The sequence below is a fragment of the Perna viridis genome, chromosome 13 (assembly GCF_037379345.1).
Source record: "Perna viridis isolate PV_CMFRI_1.1 ecotype Kerala chromosome 13, ASM3737934v1, whole genome shotgun sequence".
NCBI lineage: Eukaryota > Metazoa > Mollusca > Bivalvia > Mytilida > Mytilidae > Perna > Perna viridis.
Genome location: NC_142457.1, coordinates 36,212,856 through 36,238,733, shown reverse-complemented (window position 1 = coordinate 36,238,733; position 25,878 = coordinate 36,212,856). Strand labels below are relative to the sequence as shown.

Sequence of the window (25,878 nt, the reverse complement as noted above, 5' to 3'; positions counted from 1 at the left end):
TGTATACACTGATAGAGCTGCCCTCTGTAAAATGTTTTTTTTTATGATTAAAATTAAAAGTAAATACATGTATGCAATTTAATAAAATTACTTCGTTCGGCGAAATTGAAATTCTATACACAGTGTATACATTCTTGCTACTTTCATCTCAAAATTTACAAAATGTTTTCGAAGCCAAAAAACAATAATTAGTTACTCATAACAGATGAAAGTTTGAATTTCTCATTTAACACACATAACGGGATAATGTAAATAAAAAGAAAGTCTAATTATCTCTACGGCTTGTGATAATTCATTCCTACAAAAAAAATTAGCAATAGAATTATCTTAAATTTTAACACATTCATCAACCTTATATCTGTCAACATCCGTCAACAAATCAATTCATAACTTCTAGTACAAGATTTACTTGAAAGTTAGCGCCGATTGTTTTATTATGAAAACTACAAAAATTGATGCAAAGATATGGGATCTTTTAAGAGCATCCACTCTGATAAAACAAAAAATATTTTTATTAATGTCACCTCTGAGAATTATTAACTTGAACGTATCATTATTAAAATACGAAAACCAACAATTTAGTGATCATTTATTGATCAAACATATTGTCGCTAACGATTTCGGCTATACCAAAAATCACAATATTTCATGAGATCGCCATGTTTCTGTGCATTTAAGTATTAAAAGTCATTTAAAATAACAGTTGCATTGCAGTTGATTTGTCCTGAATTGTGTAATTGTATGATACTTATGCTTACATTTAAAAGCTGTTCAGATATATTGTAAAAATATGTTTCACCCAAACGAGCGTATTGTGAGGAAAGGATTCGCCTGAATCCTGAAGAAGATACAATATAATTTTAAAATTTCATTAATACGCAATGTGTTTGTGCAACTAAGCATTATATACCTTCTTAAAATTTATTGCTTTTGGGTTTAACGAATATATAATAGTAGGATACTTACAGTTTCATATTCTAACAGATACGATACAATACATTGCGTAACTATGTTTCACCCAAAAGAGCATAGTTTGAGTATTTGTTTCGCCCAAGTCCTGAGAAAAAATATAAGATATTTTCATAATGCCGTTGTATTCAAGAATTTACTGAAATGAAAAATATACTAATTCTGATATAAAGTTTAGCATTGCATTAACAACATACGTATATGTTTAATATCAAGCTAAGAATTACATACATTAAAAAGAAACAATGATTAACCCTAAAATGATTGTAAGTTAAGATAAATAGGCAGTGACAAAATACGTTTCTGTTGAAAACGACACCTTGATTCTGCACATTTAGAGCAAGTACATGTTTTTATATCAGTTCCTCCCAAAAAGGAATAGTGTGAATGCAACATTTTCGTTTTCAAAAGCACTAAATAATAATTTATTTACTACCCGTCAGATGCTATCTTGAAATACAAATAGGGAATGTCGCATAACATTTATGAAATAATGTATTCATTACCAATCCAGGGCTTTAGTAGAAAACAAAAAAAAATGAATAGTCAAAGAATTGTCCCTAACTCTTAGCAATAACACTTTCAAATAAACTCATATTTGCCAATGTAAAAAACAGCTTTTTCGTTTTCGTATAAACTTACCATTATATAATGATGTTTATACATACAGTGCAAAGATTATTATATATATATATATTGGCGATTCAGAACATCTCAAACTTTCATGAAAACACCATGTTTCGGTTCAATAACGAATTCCTTAATAAAGTGCTTTGCAGTTGATTTCTGCAGTAGTGTAAAAGACGGATACTTACGCTTTAATACACGCGATTTTGAAATTTTCATCCGCAACTTTTTTTCGCCCAAAAGAGTCTATTTTGAGGATAGATTTCGTCTAAGTCCTAAAAAGTACAGTATATTCATATAATGCCTTCGCTTTCCGATACTTACTTCGAGAGAAATTATTGGATACACTGATAGAGCTGGTGTTAAATGAAGTTTTTCTTCGATCTTATCATGTGGTTAAGAACAATGATTCTCCCTAAGATTTAAGTAAAATTTAAAGTAAATCAATAAAATTAAAATACTTTCTTCGCCAATATTGAACTTCTATACATAGTGTTTACGTTCTTGGTACTTTCATTTTAAAATGAAGCAAATAATCAATAATTACTTAATCATAACAGATGAAAGAGTGAATTTCTCATTACACATTAATTTCGGATAATGTAAATAAAAGGAAATACTAAGTATCTTTATTGCTCGTGATAATTCATTCCTACAAAGAAAGTTCGTAATAGAATGATCTTAATTTCCAACACATTCACCATTACATGTCCGGACAATTATGTATTCATTACCCTCATTTCTGTCAATATTCTTCAACATATCAATTCATTACTTCTAGAGCAAGATATAAGTCAAAGTTAACGCCAATTGTTTTATTAAGAAAACAACAAAAAACTAATGCACAGATATGAAATCTTTTAACAGAATTCATTCAGATCAAACGTAGTATAGATTTTTTATAACTACAGTTGATTTCTGCTGAATTGTGTAAATGTAAGATAATTATGCTTACATTTAAAAGTTTGATTTTCTCATCACACAAAAATGTCGGATAATGTAAAGAAAAGGAAATACTAAATATAGCTGCGGCTCATGATAATTTATTCCTACATAGAACATTAGTAATAGAATGATCTTAATTTCTTTCTCATTCACCATTACATGCCCGGGCAAGCATGTATTCATCAACCTCATATCTCTCAACATCCGTCAACAAATCAATGCATAACTTCTAGTACAAGATATACTTTAAAGCTTACGCCTATTGATTATGAAAATCTCAACATCTAATGCACTGGTATGGGATCTTTTAAGAGAAGTCACTCGGATCAAACAAATATTTTTTTATCACCACATGTATGTCATCTCCAAGAATCATGACCTCGAACGAATCAATATTAAGATACAAAACCAACATTTTATTGATCAAAAACATATTGTCGTTAACGGTTTCAGCCATTCTAAACATCTCAAAATTTTATGAGAACGCAATGTTTCTGTGCATTAAAGCATTAAGTCATCTAAAATAATATGTGCATTGCAGTTGATCTGTGCTGAATTGTGTATATGTATGATACTTATGCTTACATTTAAAAGCTGTTCAGATATATTGTTAAAAATATGTTTCGCCCGAAAGAGCGTATTTTGAGGAGAGGATTCTCCTAACTCGTGAAAATGATACAATATATTTTTTTTTTTATAATTTCATGAAAATGCAATGTTTTTTGTGCAATCAAGCATTATATATCGTCTTTACATTCATTGCAGTTGAGTTTAACGAATGTGTAATAATAGAATACTGACGGTTTTAAACTTGCAGTTTACTGGGAAGATTATTCCACAAAGTAGCAGCTGCCTTGTCGAACCTACGATCACCGTACGATTTCGTTTTCACTCTTGACGTTTCACGTGTCACAGAGTTCTGGGAGCGTATTGATCTTGATGGGCGATAGAGAGTCAGAAGCTTTTGGAGATATGCTGGAGCTATACCATGCAGTGCTATAAAGCATAAAAAGCATAAGATAAGTTCGTATTGTCATTGGAATTCAATAGATAACTAGTGTAGGTCAGTTAAACCAAGTGCTATGTGGTCATATTTCCTGCACCGTGACATCAATCTGGTGGTAGCATTTTGAACTCTTTGAAGCTTGTTCAAGCCATGAAATTTCACGCCATCTAAAAGGGAATTGTCGTATTTCAATCTCGATGTTAGAGTTTTGCAAGCACTGTCCGTAATGTAACAACGAATTCGGCCAATCTTTCTGATTTCAAGGAAACATGGATACAGTGGAAATGTGTTGTTCCATGTTTAATGACTTGTCTAAGTGCATCCGATAGGCTAAGAAAACATACAATAAACTCTGGACCCAAAACAGGTCCCTGCGGAAGGCCAAAGTTGAATTTTATCAAGTTGTATTGGATGGCTCCCACGGATACTTGTTGAGTCCTTCTTTCTAAATACGAGAGAAACCATGAAAGAGCAGAATTTGCCATGACGTCGTAATGTGCACGTAATAATTATGGGTTAATAATTGTTTCTGTTTTACTGTATGCCATTTTTAGCTAGATATTAAACATAAACTCATGTTGCTAATGCAATGCTAAACCTTATATCAGAATTAATATACTTTACATATCAGTAAATTCTGGAATACAACGGCATGATATAAACATCCCGCATTTTTTTTCAGGATTAGGGCGAAGTAAATTTTCACATTGTGCTCTTTAAGTCAAAACATTTGTTTGTTTGTTGGGGTTTAACATCCGAGCAGCAATATTTCAGCTATATTCAGACAATGAACATGAAATGGATGATAAAATGAACATGAAATGAAAAAAAAAACAGGATGGGTCACAAGGATAATAGGGTCGAAAAATTTTGATTGCCACTGGAAAAAGAGGGGATGGGTAAGGTCGGGCAATTTAGTCTCCTGTGGCGGAGAGCAAAGGTTCTTACTCCTTTCGATACCACATCAGGGTTCTTGAACGTGCGAGGAACGTGGCATCTTTCCCAACACGGTGCACCACTATGGTTTGCGGTCAGGTTTTCCGTATTATAGCCTGACAACCCCAGCATATAACACGCCAGGAGTACCCCATTCCACCACCTGGGGCACACATCCCAGTTGCTCTGTGGGCAGAGCGCCTAGCCCCCGGCTAGGTTTCTGAGCACTATTTAGTGGCCTTATGCGACAAGCTTAGCGCTGCTGCAGGCCTATTCTTTTAACACCCGGACCTGCACGGGGCTTTAGTCAAAACATATCTTCGCAGGGGTTTGTATCTGTTGGAATATGATTTTATTGATCTATTTTATCACTGGTAATTTTATTGTTTTTAATTCTTATTTCATTCAAATGATCAATATATCTATTTTCTAGATATTTTTACTTTTGCTATAATTTTTAGATTCAGTAATACATTCTTATCTTGGTTGAACTTAAACAGATTGCTAGTCATCCATGAGCTGATGTCCTCAACACAAGCTTCAAGTCGTGTAGATATTTCGAACCAGTTGTTAATTGGTTCAATTACTAAATATATCTGCGAATCATTAGCGTAACAATGATAAAGTATGTCATGTCGTCTGAAAATTTCTATTTTTATACTATTTAAATAATGTTTTAATACTTAATTATCCTTTAATTACATATTTTTTTTTACATATTTTTTTTGTTGTTTTGTTTTTTTTGATTTTTGTTTTTTTGTTTTTTTTTTGTTCGTCTTTTCTTTTGTGGTTTTACAAATTTCTATATCTAAGATACATAATTACTGTTCTGAAAAATATTTCTCCTTTCATTTTCTTTTGTATAATTTTAGGTGTTGATTACTACGTACTTTGTATTGTATATCATTTATGTGCTGTAAAGCGCCTAGAGTAAATGCAGTTTAGATTGGCGCTATAAAAATATTGTAAATAATAATATTTAAAAAATCAGATCAAACAAAAATTATTCTTTCATATTAATGTAAAGTCTGATACATTGATAATAATGCATTACAAAACATGATCAGGGAATTTATCCTACTTATTTCTCCATTACATTCCTAACGATTATCAATCAACATCATAATTCGTTGACATGAATTTGATATTTTTCTGGTACAAAAGGAAGTGTGATCAAGAGAACCAAGATTCCAGCAGAAAACAAATGAATGTATACCAGGGACAAAAGCAGACATCAGTAACAGACACAAACAACGAAGGACATGCAATAACCAAAATAATACTTAACCCTTAACGAAATGTTTTATTACATATACTGCAACGACTAATGTATGTTTAGCCTTGGTTATAGAATTTTATCAGTCATAAATCGAAAAAACGATCTTATAAAATTGTGTTTGCCATTGTTCAAATTGATGTCATACTTGATATATTTGTGGAAAGCAAATGCTTTATTGATTATACCTATCTGATCAGTATCACATTTTATTATTCATCAAATCAAAAAAAGAATTAAAGAAGTTTGGAATGCAATAACGCGCAAGATTTTTATTCCAACAAAAAAAAACTTAATTAAATACAAATGCCCATTTATATTTATACTGGGAGCGGCAGAAGATTTGACATTCTTTCAATCAAACTTGTGAAGGATCGTTGTCTGATACGTAGTTATCTAAAGAAGAGGCATATACATCCCCGGGTTGTATCAACCCTAATATTATCAATCGTTGGTTGTATCTCTTAAAAGTTACAAGTAATGGTAATGCGACAGTAAACGACGCCCCTGTGATTCAGAAATACCTCAGTAAATCTGCTTGTAACGACACTGAGTCATCGATCTCAAGTTTTTTTTTCTCCGTGGTTATAGAGTAAAGTGAGAATTTTCCTACAAAACAATGGACTCCTACAAAGCCTGCAATGTAGCAATTGGTTGAATATTGCAGTTTATTTATACACCTGTCATCTCCGGTAGCTTTGATAGAGAATAATATGAATTTTCTAAGATATCTTTATCTTATATGACAGAAGTAGCTAATATTTTGACAAACATTTCTCTTTAATTACTTCTTCAAATATCAAAACGCTATGCAGTTTGATGATTAAACTGTTTAATGACATTCCTTTCATTATTAATTATTTCAACATTTCTTTCTGTATTTATTAGAAGGTGTATTATATCTATGACATAACATGTCAGAAAACAAGGACAAAAAGCAAATTATGTGTAAACAAAACACGTCAATATTTTATAAATTTTGTTTAACTAGGTCAACATAGTACATTATAGTAAATTTTGTTATTAATTTCTATGTCCAAATAAGGACTAAACGTCATTTGTCTGTTAGATATTTCCAACCAATCAAATTGTGTTGTAATCCGATATACGCACCAAAAAGTATATGTTGCATTTTTAAACTTTATATGTTTAATAAAATGTTATTGTTTTTGTGTTTATTTGGAAAAAATCATTACCAAAATGTGATTCTGTATTTTACATCGGTTAACAACAGTCTCTACAATATATATATATAAAATAAGAAAGAAATTAATGAATTTGTAAAGTTCGCTCAACAACGATTATTCACGTATTGACGATATAGGCAGGTATGCAGATGAAAGGGCATTAAATCGAAACGGGTAACTAAATCAGTTTCAGGTTAAGATATGTTATAAATTGGCACACTAGGTACTCACATGCAAAAGGAAAAGGCATAAAAACATGTAAAAGAACTTAAATTGCACACTTGAAAATAAGGGCGACACCACTTTTTTCGCCTAAATCAAAGTTTCGCCTGAAGTCATATATTTTGAGTAAAATTTTTCTCCCAAAACGGCAAAGGCGCAAATATATATATATATATATATATATATATATATATATATATATTTATATATATATATATATATATATATATATATATATATATATATATATATCCTACGAAACTCATTGTGTTTGCCTGCAGGGGTAAGTTGTAATGTCCTCCCTTGCCAGGAATTTCGAGTGATCATAGGGTAATTTTTAAGGATTGGTTGTTTTTAACTTTTCTGCATCCCCCAAAATAGCAGAAAATACAGACAGGGATTATAAGACAATGTTTCAAGGTAAGGCAAAACAAAAATGTGTGTTTACTGTAACCCGACATACATTGTACCCTATTTGCTTGCCTCCAACACTGAATTTTTTATCAGGAAATTTCAATTTCTGGAAATTTTGTCCTTGATCAGTAACCATTTCCTCAATTATTGTACAAAATGGAAATAAAAAAAATTGACCAACCGACTGACCCTATTTTTTCAGGATGCGACTGTAAACACATTTGTTTTGCCTTATCTTTTGGAAACGAGTGATTGATTTAACGATAGATGGTACTTCCATGAGCAAGCACATTGAATTGTTTGGTGTGAAGATAGGATCAAGTGTCAAGCCAGTTCTTAATTACTGCCAAGTACACCAAATTGATGTTTGCTTTTTGACCATTTGATATAGGCTTTCCCATTAGTGGCTAACTTTGCTCATTTCCAACACAATGGTATGACGCCACATTATCTCTGCGTTGCTTTCACTGTAGTTTCCAGAAAAGGGCTGTTTTACTGTGGTCTTGTTGATGTTTTCTTAAGATTTGTCCAATCCATCTGTATCATCTGATGATGATGTTCATGTCTTCCTGCTTGTATCTAGTAAAGAGGTCCTTGTTAGAGATCATATAAAAGCAGATTCATTTCAATTTAAATAGTATAACAAGATTTTGCACTAGAAAAGTATGAAACAGTCAATTCACTGCTTTCAATCAATCAATCAGTCGATCTCTCCCCCCATCGACACCATGAATAAAGGATCCACCAATTCAAATAACAGATAGATTAAAACAAATTTGCGGTCGTATCATTCCATTGTCAGTTCTGTCATTGTCGAGGTTGGTAGATATTTCTCGTCTGGACAGGAAGTATAAATGTATAGATCTTTATGAAAAATTGAAATCTGCATCAAGCTTCAATAGTGTGTAAAAATATGACCCAACCCTTCATGGTTTAACACCTGCTTAGTATCAAGCTAAGCCCTGCGAGGCATTTCATTTGTTTGATATGAAATAAGGCTCTTATGGAAAAGGGGAGGGGGCTCGGACTTTATGGTGAGTTACAAACTTTTTTTGCCGAAGCGCGAAAATAATTAATTTTTCAGCCAGGGTTAAAATATTTATTTGGTTATAATCAAAATAGGGATGATGGAAATATTGAATTGTTTTTTTTTTTATCGTATAACAGACAAAAACATTTTGGCTGAAATATGGAATAATCTTATTTTTTAAAACAAACCAGGCCATACATCCCCCTAAGTACAAACCTGATCTGTGCCTAACAATTGGTTATAATACAATAAAACCAGGAAACATACCGGACTAAGAAGGCATAATTAACAAAATAAATAAAAGCGGGGAGCAGTTCTAATCTCTTTAACCCACATGGACCAACCACTCAACTGGAGAATACCAGATAATCTGTTAAATGTAAAGTAGAAAAGAGACCATGATACAGACACAGAAACAAATAAAACACTATAAATAATAATAGAAAAACACACACCAACTAAAGATAAACTAGAAATACTTTCAGCAAGTTCATAAAGAGAATACACCCCATTTCAAATGCAGTTGAATGTGTAACCTGGAAGTTCAACTTTCTCCCTTTGCAGTCCCCAGACAGTAACTGTATTTTTTCATGCACATCTATATATGATGCCCTACCTTCCTATAAAGTTCCATCAAAATCAATTCAGCGGTGTAGGAGGAGATGCGCTTATGAGGTTATAACATTTCAACACTTAAGTTGGATTAACTCCCCTTGGAGTCTGCTGACAGTAACTATCTTATTTCATGCACATCTAAATATGTTGCAAAACCTTCGTATAAAGTTTCATCAAAATCCATTGAGATGTTAAGGGAGAAGTTGTGCTTACGATTTATAAACATGAAACATACTTGATTTGGTTTATCTCCCTTTGTAGTCTCCCTGACAGTAACCATATTTCTTCATGTACATATGATGCCCAGCTTCCTATAAAGTAGGAAAATAAAAGTAAGTTGTAAGCTTGACTTTATGTCAAAAGAATATACCACACAATGTATCTGCTAGTCATTTATGGTTTTTCTTTCTTAAAGGACTGCCAAAAAACACATGTGATAAACAGATTAATGACCGTTTGAATATTGCCCATGTGATCAGTCCTTGAATGATATCATCCCCTTAACTCAGCAGATATCAATATCTCATGCTGATAAGAAAGACAATATTGAAATGTCAGAGTGATTGAGTAAGAACATTTTTTGTGGAGGATTCTGAATTTTAATCTCCTAATTATCCTAGCCCTCCATCAGCAAAATATGGTCAGTGCCTCATCTGGATATTGAGTTGGACTTGACTTTACCTTGGTTTCTAACAAGCAAGAAGCCCCCAATAACAATCCGATGGAAAAAAGAATTAATTTGAGAGAAGCTTAAAATGTGTGGTCTAAGGGAGATAATTAAAAAAAACAAACAAACAAACAAAAAAAACTATTTGAAACAAAAGGCACAACACAAAACTTAGATATTTCATATACAGTGAAACCTGTCTAAAGCAGATACTTTTTTATAAAGATCTTTATATCAGTGTAAATGTAGATTTTGGAACCTTAGAAAACCAACAACCTATACAAGTCTTAGAGGAGCCAATTTAAATTTGAAGGATGTAGGTTTAGACAGGTTTCACATTATGTAATTCATACAAAATAACATACATAGATAAATAAGTATAGTGACTTTCCTTAATTAGTTCAATCTGTGCTTTTAGTCGTTAGCCCAAAACCTGAGGCTAGTAAAAATTGATTCGTGTTGGTGAAAAGTCTGAGAATTTCAGTTGCATTCTTATAAAGATATACTGAAATTGACTATTCGAGCTAGTAGGTAAAATGTTGATGCCACAGACTGTAACAGTTAGTAAGTAGCACAGTTTTTTTTAACATGTGTATTGAAATGTCAATTGTTATATCAAAAAAGCATACACCCTTCAGATTTGCCATTGGAAAGCATTTATCACTTCCGATTTACTTTAAAAAAGATACTTGAACATCAGAAGTTTATCATGAGGGTCAGGGTGGTCTATATACATTCTGGAACATAAAGAAGTCAGGCTGGTTTGTAGACAGTGAGAGTCTAAATCCATTCAGGAAGATTAAGGCGAAAAAAATATTTGTGGCAGGTCCTCAGTTGCTGAATCCATGGATGATGATGAAATGCAGCCATCATCTCAAACAGCCCCATGCACATAGTACTGGAAGATGATATATACACAGTCAAGATGAACATGGAACAATTGAGATGAAAGCAGACTAAGATTTTGTCCAACACATTCTTCCACACCACTGGAGAGACAAATGTCCAGAAAATAGAACAAGAATAAAAACATTGTACTTGCATAAAATCTGTAACCAATGAACTAATGACTTTTATATTTAAAAAAGAACACCCAAACCTGTCTTAACAGACAGACATACTGACACCCAGATCACTTCATACACTTGACTTATTAACCAGAAGTATAAAAAACTACCTCCAATCTAACATGCTACAGACATACAGACAGACACGAGATCAATATATATACATTTGACTAATTTACCAGAGCTATACAAAATATCTCAAAAGCAAACAGACACACAGACAGATAGACTGACCAAAAAGGAATCACCATATACACTTGACTGATTAACCAGAGGTATAAAAAAACTACCTCCAAACCTAACATGTTACAGACAGACAGACACGAGATCACTATATACATTTGACTAATTTACCAGAGGTATACAAAATATCTCAAAACCAGACAGACAAACACACAGACTGACATTGAATCACCATATACACTCGACTAATTAACCAAAGGTAAAACAAACACCTCCAAAACTATAGTGCAACAGACTGACAGACATGGAATCACCATATACACTTGACTAACCAACCTGATATATAAAAGCTACCTTCAAACCTAACGGGTGACAGACAGACAGACTGACATGATATCACAATATACATTTGACTTATTAACCAGAAACATTTTTTTTCATCAATTTACATTAATCATCAATCTGCTTCAAAAACAGGAAAAAGTGGTTTAAAACCTTGTCATTAATGACATTTTCAGGGGACATAACTCTAAGGAGTCAACAGATTATTCTAAAATTTGCATCAATAATAGATAATTCAGTCTACAATTTTTTTTTCTGAAATTTACACCACTGAAGGATCTGTTTATTGTGCATACAATTGGAATTGTCATGAGAGCTGTTAATTTTTTTTACAAAGAAAATAACAAAAAATCTAGAGGTTCTAAAGTTGACCTCTTGACCTTCTGTTTACTATTGTCACAAGAATCATTTAATCAATAGTGTGTATCTTAGTTTTCAATTGGGTTTTCATTTATAAAACAAATCTCTCATAGTTATTTTTTTACTCTTCAAGGGCAATAAAATTCAACAGATCTTTATGAAAGAGTATTCAAGGGAACCAAGATTCCAGCGGAAATCAAAAGAATGTAATCAAAGAATAAAGACCAGACATGGAAAACAGACAACCACAACAACAAGTAATCAAGGGAACCAAAGTTATAGCGGAAATTTAAAAGAATATAATCCCGGCACAAAGACTAGACATGGAAAACAGAAATATACAACAAAGAGTAACCAAGGGAACCAAGGTTATAGTGGAAATCAAAAGAAAGTTATCTAGGGACAAAGACCAAACACGGAAAACAGACAAACACAACAAAGTAGCCATAAAGTAACAAAAACAATACACACAAAGTAACAAAAGTAGATAAGCAACTCAGACTCCACTAAAAGCTGGGAGCATGGACCAGGTGCACTGGTAGGGTAAGCTTCCTCTGCTTTTCTAGAAACACCCGCCGAGTCGCTCATACAAAGTCAAGTCCAGGATAGGCAAAAGAGGAAAGGAAAACTATGACACATTGAACAAATCAGTTTTCATGGTGCAGATGGATATTTTCAACAAAGGTCGGTCTCACCATGCTGACCAATCTTACCTAGTCAGACTTTAGCTAAACCTATTTGTTTACAAGTTATTTCCAAAAATCTTCAATCTTTAATTTGACCCCCTATAGTCTACTTTTAGTATCATTAGCCATAGTTTTTGGCAGATCGAAAATCCCCATACAACACTGATAAGGATATATTGAAAGATCTATTTGGGCTTTATGAAAGAGTATTCAAGGGAACCAAGATTCCAGCGGAAATCAAAAGAATGTAATCAAAGAATAAAGACCAGACATGGAAAACAGACAAACACAACAACAAGTAATCAAGGGAACCAAAGTTATAGCGGAAATCAAAATAATGTAATCCAGGCACAAAGACTAGACATGGAAAACAGAAATATACAGCAAAGAGTAACCAAGGGAACCAAGGTTATAGTGGAAATCAAAAGAAAGTCATCCAGGGACAAAGACCAAACATGGAAAACAGAAAAAACACAACAAAGAACATAAAGTAACAAAAACAATACACACAAAGTAACAAAAGTAGATAAGCAACTCAGACTCCACTAAAAACTGGTAGCATGGAACAGGTGCACCGGTAGGGTAAGCTTCCTCTGCTTTTCTAGAAATACCCGCCGAGTTGCTCATACAAAGTCAAGTCCAGGATAGACAAAAGAGGAAAGGAAAACCATGACACTTTGAACAAATCAGTTTTCATGGTGCAGATGAATATTTTCGGCAAAGGTCAGTCTCATCATGCTGATCAATCTTACCTTGTCAGACTTTAGCTAAACCTATTTGTTATTTCCAAAAATCGTCAATTTGACCCCCTATAGTCTTTTTTTTTAATTTCATTGTCCATGGTTTTTGGCAGATCAAATATCCCCATACAATATTGACAAGGATATATTGTAAGGTATATTTGGGCAAAGTTTTGTTGCAATCCATCGTAACCTGGAGTGACAAATGTTCATTCTGTACCTGGTCTTAAATGTTAGAAATTAAAAGCTGATTAAAATACTTGCTTGTAACCTAATATTCAATAGATTTTGAAGATTTTTAAATTCGTTTTTCTTGAACAGGCGCCATTCTTCTTTATATTGTTATTGGAAGAGAGATAAAGCTGGTCAAAATACCGCTAAAGACTCAGTACAGTCCAAATAATGGGCGAGGTCTGAAAATGAGAGTGCAACAGTGACTTCACTCTAGTAGCTTTTGGTGTTGTCTCAGGGTTAAGTGAGCAATCCTAGGACAACTATTTTGCTCGAATCACCCAGTAGTGTGAGCCCTGGATTGTTGGTCAGATCAAAACCTGTATTGTATAATCTGTCATTAATAATGATACTTAGAGTTTGCCTCTCCAAGTCTGCCATGAATAGTGATACTTAGACTTTGCCTCTCCAAGTCTGCCATGAATAGTGATACTTAAGACTTTGCCTCTCCAAGTCTGCCGTGAATAGTGATACTTAGATTTTGCCTTTCTACTATTTCTGTTTTACTTTTGCTGTATAACTGAAAATAAATGACATGTGCAAAAGAGTGGTTATACAAATCATAAATGCCCTTACACAATGTTAATCCAGATAATAAGCATTTGGCTTCTTTAAAAAATGACTAAATATAGTATGACTGCTGTTAATGTAAGGCTAATGTTGAATGATGATACATATCATGATATTTTTGTATTGCTCCAAAGGCTTATTATGTATATTGTATCATGAATTACCTTTCACTACTCAGCTCTAATAAGGTACTTAATGCTAACACCAAGCAGACCTTCTCCTCACCAACAGTAGCTTAGTATGATGGTGATGTCTCTTACAGACTATGTTTTGCTACTGTAAACAATCATCAACTAGCTTTTCAATGTTGGCTCTCAGTATGACAGTAAGCTACTACAGACAACCATCTTAACTGGTTTTTCAATGTTGGCTCTCGGCAAGCTACTGTAGACAACCATCTTAACTGGTTTTTCAATGTTGGCTCTCAGTAAGATACTGTAGACAACCATCTTAACTGGTTTTTCAATGTTGACTCTCGGCAAGCTACTGTAGACAACCATCCTAACTGGTTTTTTAATGATGGCTCTCAGCTAGCTACTGCAGACAACCATCTTAACTGGTTTTTCAATGTTGGCTCTCAGTAAGCTACTGTAGACAACCATCTTAACTGGTTTTTTCAATGTTGGGTCTCAGTAAGCTCTTTAAAGTGTTGTCATCTGGAGTCTGTAATAGTATTAAGAAAACATTTAAGGAGGTAGACTTAGGATAAGGGACATAACTATTGAAATCAGTGATATGTATAATATTCAATTTCATCAAAGCCTATCGAGCTTTCATTTGAAACAGAACGAAATCAGTCCAAGTTACATACATGCTTACATGAGATTGATGTAAAATGCAGAATAGAAATGTTCCAATAATTTGCAAGAGTTGTGCCCCTTATTCTAGGTCTAGCTCCTTAAACAATATCAAAAAATATCCTGGAAACAACTGGAAAAAGTGGTAGACAACAGACTTCTGAGTAATCAGGCTTTTCTCCAGATAAACACTACTGCAAAAACTGCAGTTATCATTATATACCCCAGCTTGAATGGAAAATGGTATTGATCATATTATCTGTAAATAAAACATTCCACAGTACATGCATCAGTGTTCTGACTCTGGTAACTTCATTAACAATGGACATAATACAGAACTAGCCATGAAGACAAACATTTTGAAATTCTTAAAAGATTGTTGAGTTTATGAACCACTTATAGAAAGACATTCTATAAACCTAATGTCCTTTACTATTTTAATGAGACTAGCACAGACAGTACATGTGTTGTAAAGCTCATGGTTCTCCCTGATATAGGAATGCCTTAGTAACTCCATATTAACTCATTTTTGGGAGCAAAATATCAGCAATTGTTTTTTTTTCTTAAATTTTGAGTATTCTCTTAAGGTAGTAGACCTGGAGTATCCCCAATTTTTCCCATCATTCAACTTTCTTAAATTTTTTACATGATATTACACTAACTGCTGTGTATCATCTGCCAATATTTTAAGTGACTGTCTTTGTAAGAATCATGCAAAATTTGAAATATGCGATACACCCCAAAAAGGTTACATATTTTTATTTTCGTAATTAAGTTGTTTTATGGGTCTATTCTATGAAATGTGTAATTATTCATTCAAATCTGCCTGCTCTTAGGAGATAATCAACATTGAAAATCCAATAGATTCTACTGTATTTGAGTGTCATTTACATAGTTATCTCCCTTAATTATGAAATCTACAGGGCATTCCTATAATTTTTATCTCTTAAGAACACGGTTATATGATAAACTGAACGTTAATGTCTGTTTACTATGGCAATTCAAACAAAATATCAAAAATAAAAATATGTATGCTTTTTACCTGTGAATCACATTTTGCATGATTCTTACCGCGAGTGCTACTTAAAGAATTAATATATCAGATTTAACAAGAAATTTTATTCTGTCTGTTTTGTAGGAGATGCTAGGCTTTTAATTTACCAAAATTTTCAGTAATGTTAATATTTAATAAGGTTACCAAATATCACATTATGATGACATATATTGATGATAGAGTATTGTAAGGCCCAGCTTAATTTTAATGTAATACAAATATTCCTACTTCTGCATTAAGGAACAATCTTATATGCTAACATAGTTCAAAACTGTATAGATCTGTACATTTTATGCTTAACAAAGTAACAAAATGAAAACGGGAAGCTTGAAGTCTTATAAGACATTCTAATAAAGAATATATTTTTAACTCTAAAAAGGTTAAGTAGTTATAAAACTGGCAAACGTATTGGTTAGCTGTACTGTATCATGTCATGACAGAGATTATTTTTCATATTTGAATTTGAATATTTTATCTAAAGGTATCTTGGTTCGCAATAGATTAAGAAGATATCATGTCAAATATTTCCCCACCTTATATAATAATAAAAATAAAATCCTCAATATACCCTCTTGAAACATTGAATCGATACTTCAAAAGAGCAGAGTCACTGAGGGCTTGCATCTTTTGAGTTTGTTATATAGGTTGAACCCTTTTTTGGAGTTATTTCCCTTTAACATCAGTATCACTTTGAAGCTTGCATATAAGGAGTCATTCCAACGTTCTAGCGACTAATATCCTTTCAATTTGGATTACCTCCCTAACCCCAGGTCCACATGCTGGTAATCTGATTCCCTGGTCAATATCATAAGCGACCCTAGGATTTCTAAAACATAGACTTAGAAATTATCTAAATTAACTAATTTATTGTGCATTTGTACTGAAAGGTAATCTAAGTAATTTGATAGATAAAATAACGTCATATCTACTCAGTCAACCAAAAGACAGAAGACGTCACTGGTGACCAGGGGTTATACATGTATTTGAGAGAAACTTGTGGAATGCAAATATTACCTGGGCTGCCAGGTTATACATGCTGGGAGCGTTTGTTTGAACCCACAATACCAGCATTCGTTTAAATTGCATGATTAAAGAGTTCAAGTATTTTTGTACTTTGATTATTTCCTTGATTCAGCTGTTATTTTTATATTTTTTGCTTTTATCAATTTATATATTTTCATTAATTCTATTTTCTTTTTTTCCTTTTGTCGTTATTTGTTAATATTATTATTTTTCATCGTTTTTCTATTGTGCGTTTAAATGCACAGTAAGCATTTGTTTATTCTCGTGTGTTAATGCACAACAGAAGCGTTCGTTTATCGTGTGTGTATTTAAGTATTGCGTGTGCAGGAAACCTAAACATCTTAAGGAGTGTACCTGTAAAGAGTAACATTCCACGTATCCATCTGCACCATGAAAACTGACTAGTTCAATGTGTCATTGTTATCCTTTCCTCTTTCGCCCAACCTCAACTTGACTTCTTATGAGCAGCTAATCAGGTGTTCCTAGAAAAACAAAAGATGCTTACTTACCAGTTCACCTGGTCCATGCTCAAAGTTTTCAGTGGAGTCTGAGTTGCTCATTTACTTTTGTTACTTTGAATGTGTTACTTTAATAACTTTATGTTCTTTGTTGTGTTTGTCTGTTTTCCATGTCTGGTCTTTGTCCCTGGATTACACTGTTTTGATTTCCACTAGAATATGGGTTTCTTTGATAACTCATTCCTTATTATTGCTGTAGTGTGTGTTTTGACGAAATTGTTATGTGATATGTTTTTTGCAACATACATTTACAAATGTAGGTAAATAAACATTATGCGACTCCATGTCATTACAGGTTCCCTATAAAATGCGAAATTAAAACGAAACGAAACTAAACTAAATGAAATAAAACAAAACAAAATGAAACGAATTGAAATGAAATTGTAAAGTACGAAACGAAACGGCGGAAAAAAATCATTGAAGTCATCATCATTTTGTCACGTAAGGGTTGAAACGAGTTTCCTAGAATTTATATAAATAGTTTATATATACATGTATGTATCAGGGATTATCCTGGGATGGGCCCTTTCAGTTATACAGGAAAATGTGTTGAGATAGAATTAAACTGGTCATTTATTTGGCTAGGCCCCTTGATAAGGCACCAAAATAAACTGTTTATGTGTCAGTTATGAGAGTATCAAGAGATTTCTGGCCCATTAAAATTTTGCAAGGGCCCATCTTTCATTCAAATGCTCCACTGAAATCCTGAATATTTCATAGGCTCCTATATAAAATGAACCATTGGCCCATTTTGTGGGTCCATAATGGTCTAAAGTCAGGAAAACCCCTGATATATGCTTGTTGTCCTAGTTTAAAAAGGAGGCATCAAGGCTGAATTATTGTTGCATCGTCCCTTGATTTGACTTTAATCAGCCAACATCAAAATCTATAATCATAACAGAAGACATTTTATTATTTTTTTGAATAATTTTAGTCAATGCATGTGACTATACACAACTGAGGTTGATAAGTAGCCATGGACGAGGTTACAAAAAGACATATGGATGGCTACTACATGAAATACTGCGATCATAAGCCATAAATACATTTTCATTCATTCAAAAAAAAAAAAAAAAAAATTGCAGTGTAGACTTTCCAAGTGAGGTTTTGTTATGAGTAGGAACTTTTCATATATAAACCAAGTGAAAATTCATATACTACATACATATCTGAAAAGTACGCAGAAGATTACACCTAGAATATGAAAAAAAGAAGAAGAAGCCATTCACTCTGCTATGAACATGAATAAGAGTAGCACATCCTTACATACATAAATGTACATATACATAGATACGCTAATCTTGGTTAATCCTTTTGGAATATTTATTGCTGTATACATCTAGATTTATTTCAAGTACATATATGTGTATATGGTTACAATTCACATTATATTTTTTTTCTCTGTTCCGTTTCGTTTCGAATTTTACAGTTTCGTTTCGCAATTTGTAGATTTCGTTTCGTTTGGCATTTTATAGGTACCTTGTCATTACATATAAATAAAATTACCCTCAAAACGTCGTATCCCGCCGTCCCTCCACAGAGTATTCATAGTCTAGGGTATTCAGTGCTGAACGCTGCCCCATTGCCTCTTATATACAAATTCGTGGAAGAAGTCGGCTGACGCAGGGGAGTTCATGGTTGACGTAACATCGACATGTCAAGCTTTATAACTTCCGGTAGTGCAACTAGTCCTTTTTAATTTTTGGTACTTTAGATGCTTAAGATACTTTCTAAATTATTGTATGTTTATTGTTCTGCTCACATGCGGACGTCTTAAATTGAAAAATACATACATGTATATTCGTATTCATAATAAATTTTTGAGAAGGGGTGTATACTCATTTTCGTCAAATGTTTTTTTTTATATGTCATATGTGAATTTATCAACGTACAAACCATTTCATCTGCAAAATACATGTAAATAAAAAAGCTAGAATACATGTAGTTGAGGACTGAGGAGAGGAGTAACTATATAGTTATATGAGTAATCAAGAGAACCAATATTCGAGCAGAAATCAAAAGAATACAATCCAAGGACAGAAATCAGATACAGAAAACAGACAAACACAACAAAGAACATAAAATAACCAAAGTAACACGTACAAAGAAACAAAAGCAAACAAGCAATTGGCGGACTCCACCAAAAACTGAGAGCAAGGAACAGGTGCGCCGGTTGGGTAAGCATTCTAAAAATAGACTTAAATTTGGTTGAAGAATACGAAAGAATACAACCCAAGATTTACATAGGCACCTACTGTGGCGGATCCAGAGTGGTTCTTGTGATTGAAACCACTAATTTTGTTGGAAAATTTGGCCTGTTAGTTTTGTGGTGGAGGGTGATCTAAATAAAGCAAATGATAAATGCGCGTAGCTGAGGCCAAATTGAAATGTAGGCAAAATTACGGCAGGGGGTCCGCGGAGATAGTGTTTTAGAGCATCATTTATGCCTCTCCTGGATGTATTTTATCAAAAAAAAAATCGGCAAAATTAAGTGCAGGCAAAAGCTTTTTTGCCTAACGGCAGCTACGCGCCTGTGATACTGGGAATCCCCGCTATACATTTCTGGATCAGAATTCTCTCAATTCCTGATTCCACCCTGCATTGTTATTTCATCTCGGAAAAGATAAATCAGAAACACAGATTACTTTTTTGACTCAATTGTCGAGGTCTGGTGTGTGTTATACAATCAGCACACTATGTATAAAAACAAAAACGTATGACATTTTTCAACTTGGGGACTTATCACTTTTTACTTGGAAAGGTGGGGGGGGGTTTACTGGTCAAAATGCAGGGGGATATTTTTTTTTCTGTATGTGAAAAAGGGGGGTTCAGATTTTTTTTATAAATACAAGGAGGGGGATAATTTTTTTTTTGCACATGAATTTTAAGGTAGGGCGCGGGGTCAACATTTTTAGTTAAGCAGAGAATTACACCAGTCAAATCATAACATATTTTACCACCATTAAATATTTTATTTCATTGTCACATACATGTACAGAAACGTATATATGTATTTTATATGTCACTTGTAAAAGTTCATTCATCAACATAACCATCAGGACCTAAAACCTTAATTAAATCAAATGAGTCCGACTCCTGACGATTCAATTTCCTTCCAAAGTATGAAGTTTTGGAATTGAAGACTTGATTTTTTTATTGTAAGAATTCTTTAACATTTCAACTGCTTCTGCTTAAAAAAATCAGAAGCAGATAGTTTTTTTTTAATAGCAGCCAATTCCTGTCTGGGTCGAATTGAATCTAGACCATTTGTTAATTCTTCAACCTGGAGTCTATATTCAGAATTGAAATAAAAAATCTGAGGTCAACACTTGATATATGTTTCCTATGACAAGCTTTTCTCCTTCTGTTTCTTAACCTTTCTCTTGTTTTCCGTTTTCCTTCTGTTTATACGTATGTAAGGAATGTTAAAATCTTGGCATGTTTAATAGACGGGATCACATTTTTTTTAAATGTTTTAGGGGGGGGGGTAAAAAACTAGTGAAATATCGGGGGGATCGATTAAAAAGTCTCCCCCCTCCCCCCAGGTAAATAATGATATGTCCCTTATTCGCAGAAGAATTTCGTCAACATTTAAATTTGATATACATGTAATTCAAACAAAAGAAACTTAATATTACGTTTTTTTTTATACGCGAGGCAACCACAGCATATACACACTGATTAAAACAATGGACTGAACAAAAATAAACACGAATAGCAGAGGTAATTCTGTACAAGTTACATAGTTCGTTGAAATAGCAGAGGTAATTCTGTACTACATAGTTCGTTGAAATAGCAGAGGTAATTCTGTACTACATAGTTCGTTGAAATAGTTTGTCTACCTATATAGTTTTCAGGAAAAGAGTGTGAATAAAAACTCCACTGCATTCGTTCAATATATTTCGGAAACATATGGCAAGATTTCGGTGACTTAAAATTCCATTAGATTTCACAAAATTCAAATAAATAAATAACAAAGAGAAGTCGAACGTTATTATATTGACCATTTATAAATCAAGCATGATTCAATGCGAACAAATATTTGAGCAATTTTAAGAAACAGTTATTTGTACCACCAGGTTAAACCCGTTGCTTCCAAAACGGTGCTTATCGCAAATACAGTTGACAAACAGTTGAACATAGATCTAAGGGAAGTTAACAATACTGTTATTTTCGCTTAAATAGAAAAATATGAATTATTGGGCTGCATCATCTCTCAGTTGAAAGACAAATGTCTAACTTCTAATAGTTTGATATATGCTAGTACCTCCTTAAACATGAGTATGTTGTTCTTCAAGTGTGGTGGGCGATTCAAGTTGAAAACTCGAACCGGCAGATTTGTTTTTTGACCTGACAAAAATTTCTAAGCTCATGTCCGAATGTCCAGTTATGTCATCAAATATCGAGATGCTTGGGAGACAGAAAAAGAGGAATTCTAGAGTACCTAAAATACCTAAAATATACAGTCAAGCCTTTCTAAGTGACCCCATATATTCAGCAAGAACATGCCGTAGAGGACTATGCTGTACATGTACACATGTACAATGTACATTAAGCTGTATGTAAAGAACATAGCTGTTATTTGATCATGCACAACCTTTATATGTCACTTTAAACGGGTTTGACTGTACCATATAGATATACATGAACATGTGTACATGTTCAACTGTACTCAAGTTACTAGCATGTACCACTGTATTCAAGGTACATGTACAACTGTACTCAAGGTACAAGTACACTTAGTAGTTGGTGCATGTATGTACAAGTAATTTAAACATGTTAAAAGAAGAATTGAACATGACAGAAAGATATTCTACAGGTCATTATCTTTTCGTTGTTGTTGTTATTGTTGCGTGTGTGTGTGTGTGTGTGGTTTGTACTAGAAGAAATGTGTTGAATTGTGAAATTGAATAAAATAAATACAAATGTACTAGACTTACACACAAAATGCTTCCACTGAAAGGACTGGTATTTAATGGTTGCTTCACAAAAGGTGCTAGTTTTGCATATTTCTATGCGACAAATTGGTAAAATAAGATATTTTATTCGTGCTTTTACAGAAATTCATGAATTGATATAGTTTGCCTTTCGATAAGACTGTTTTTCCCCATGAAAGTTTCCAAGCTGTCCTAAATTTATCCCAATCAACAATGAATAAGTTAAACTAATGTATACACGTGCATGTACATTTATTTAAATTTTGAAAGTTGCTAATTTTCGCGAGTTCTGTCAAGTGAACATATTAACGTGTATCAATTTTTTGAAATTTTAAAGAATGATAAGTGTTAAATAGAATTAAAAGTCAATTATGCCTGTACTTTTTTGTTTGTTTTTTTTTTTTTGTTTGTTTTTTGTTTTTTGTTTTTTTTTTTTATATTTGCTGTGAAAATAAGTACACCATGAAAATTAATACTGTTATACACTACAGTGAAAGAACTTTAATTCGTGGATTAGGGAAGAAACACAAGTTCTTGGATTCTTGAATTCGTGGTTTTATGGTTTTCAGTATACATTTCAAAGGAAATCTTCTTTGGAACCAAATTTCATGGTTTTGCCTACCCATGAAAACCTCGAAAATTGGTACCTCACGAACAATAGTACTTTCACAGTATTTCATAACTGGTAGTTGAAAGATATGGAGTGTCTTTTCTCTCTGATTTATTGTTTATGTCTTATCTTTTACTTTACATCCACATCAATCATTTTAACTGCAAATTCAAGATTTTGTTCAGTTATTCCATATTTCCAATTAAAAAAAAAGTTCCAATAAAAAAAGCTAGATGAGGCACAAATAAATGTATTTATAATTAGTTTTGAAAAATACCAACAAAGCAAGCTCGTCCGCAACTTTAGGTGGTTCTTTCGCAATTAAATATGGTCAAAATTACCAGTCTAAGGGTTGATCGCAAACACTGGCCGACAACTGGATGCAAAATTGCTGTTTCCTGTGCATACATGTACATACAGACTTGCGTATATCACGTATATACATGTACATGCATAATTTGTTTTACAGAAATATTTTACATATAGTTGTTGTTTTATAAAAATATTTTATGAAACTTTATGCAATTTGAACATTTGGGAGAAATTAACAATCCATCTAAAATGTAAATTGCTGTCAAATGTCTTTGAAACTACAGGAAAAAGTATCAACAGAAATTCCCCATTCCTTGGTAGGTTTCTATCATGTGAACAAATGACTATAATTCAACGGCCAACCTCCTTTTCTAGAACTGTAAAAAAATGGGCGATGAACTGTTTAATATGAAATAGGTTACTATCAAAAGGATCACAAATATGTTCATTTTCTATGTTTTGAGGTGTCGGTCGCGTTTAGGTCATAGAGTCAGGACGGGACGGCGGAAGGAGTATCAGCTCGTGTATACCAAAATTGATCTGAACTACATTCATACATTGTAACTACTGTATATTTTACTATAGTCTAAAAATGCATGTATTCCAACACTGTCAAAAATAATTGCAATGTATATGAGATTTTTTTACAATTAAGGTGCCCTGAATCATCACCTATATTTATAGCAACTAAACCACAATCCAAGTCTACATACTCACATAAACTAGGGGACCAGTCTCTGCCATATAATCTGATTCTATTTAAGTTACTGTCATCCAAAATCCTTGTTTTATATCTAATTCCTTCACGGAAATTTGGGGGCAAATGTCTCCCTAGCAGTAAATGCGCCTACCCTCTCAAGGGAACTAGAAATATGACAAAAGGGGATTCCCTTGGAGAAGCAGGAATATAATCTAAACAACAAGTAAAATGGATATCAAACAATTCTCCTGAACCTAAATGTTGACTAGGAAGAATAACTTAATCACTTGGCACATCATGTACAACCACACCTTAAAAGACAGGGGAAATACATGTAACTATTATCTGACTGTATGTTTTACCAAGCTCAAGCTAGCGAATAATAAGGAAGTGCGAGAAAACTCCAAAACATAAAAACCATAAAACATAACAAACCCACAACGTACTAGTATGCTATTACATCTAATATATATATATGTATCATTGGGTAATTTCATGATCTATGACATTATTGTGTTTATGCATGTACAATGTACTTCTGATGCATTTCAAATTGCTTTATGGAAACTTGGGTTCTAATATAAAGTAATTTAAAGCTCTTAAGACCACAGCCATGGTAAAACAGTGATAAACACATGAACAACATTCTGTGAGTGATTTATTTCTTTGTATAAATAAAAAATAGAAAATAAAATTTTAAATGTTTTTTCTAGACTTAACATGAGCTGGATCTAAAAGGACAAAATACCCAGCCTACTTATTATTATTATTTTAAATTTTACATTTTCGTAAATGAAAGTAATATGCATACTGATATAATTAATTACTTTTACCTTGTTTTTGGGGCCCCATTGGCTTTTGATGAGATATCTGAATTGATGTAATTAAAATATAACAACTACCTTAGCTCGCGATTTTAATGCAAAACATGTTTACTGTCTGGATTTATTTGTCCTGAAGAATCTGTAGTAAATATGTTTGAACTAGATTGTGATAGTGATATCCTGGTATATACATGTATGTGTAGTTACGATAATTTGAGACAGTATGATATTTCATTGCAAAGAGCAACAGAGTGCGCATATACAAGGCGATCGGGTGCGATTGGACCCCCGTATAAAAAAAAGATACATGTATAAAAACGTTGATTTACATATTAGCTTGTAATTAAAGAGAAATCATACCAGATACCAAGTAAAATTGCTTCTCAGTGATCGATTCCCACCCCATTCAGAAAACCTGGCTACGGCCCGGATGTAAACAACACTGTTATGGTCACAATTAATCTATTGATTACATGTAAAAAGTTAAATCTTTACATTGTAAATTTTAGAATTTTGAATGATAAGGGCAGGGGTAGAAAACGTGTAAAGATACAAGGTTATCTGATTATTTAATACTATCGTCAAGGGGCCAATTCTTAACATTTTCAACCTTAGTAGGGTCACATTTTATCCCCTGATCTGATAGATATAACCTAGAAAATTGACTTCTTTTTGTAATAGAGTGCATTTGGATGGTTATAATTTCAAATTTGCAGCTTTCAAAGCTTGGAAAACTTAATAATGATTTTCAATAGCTTCTTCAAAATACTTACCAAAAATGATAATGTTATCCAAATAACAGAGATATATTTCCCTCTGTAAATTTCCATGAGACATTGAAATGTTTGGGCTGCTGAATTTAGTCACATGGGCATGACCTTAAACTGAAAAAAGACCTTTGTGAGTTGTAAAGGCAGTCTTAGGTTTATCATTCTTATCCATTAAAACTTGCCAGTAACCTGATTGACAGTCTACCATGGACATCAATTTTACAGAGTATAGGGCATCTAGACAAGAATCTATTTTCGGA

The 25,878-nt window shown here is 33.0% G+C and overlaps 1 long non-coding RNA gene across 1 annotated transcript; it reads right to left on the bottom strand.

Moving 5' to 3' along the window:
- Positions 1 to 10,834: 10,834 nt before the first annotated feature.
- LOC148600647 (uncharacterized) lies at positions 10,835 to 19,173 on the bottom strand. Its single transcript, XR_015917821.1, has 3 exons — positions 18,972 to 19,173; positions 17,302 to 17,429; positions 10,835 to 14,736 (listed from the first exon to the last, which is right to left on the bottom strand). It is a non-coding gene; the product is annotated as an uncharacterized LOC148600647 (long non-coding RNA).
- Positions 19,174 to 25,878: the final 6,705 nt, after the last annotated feature.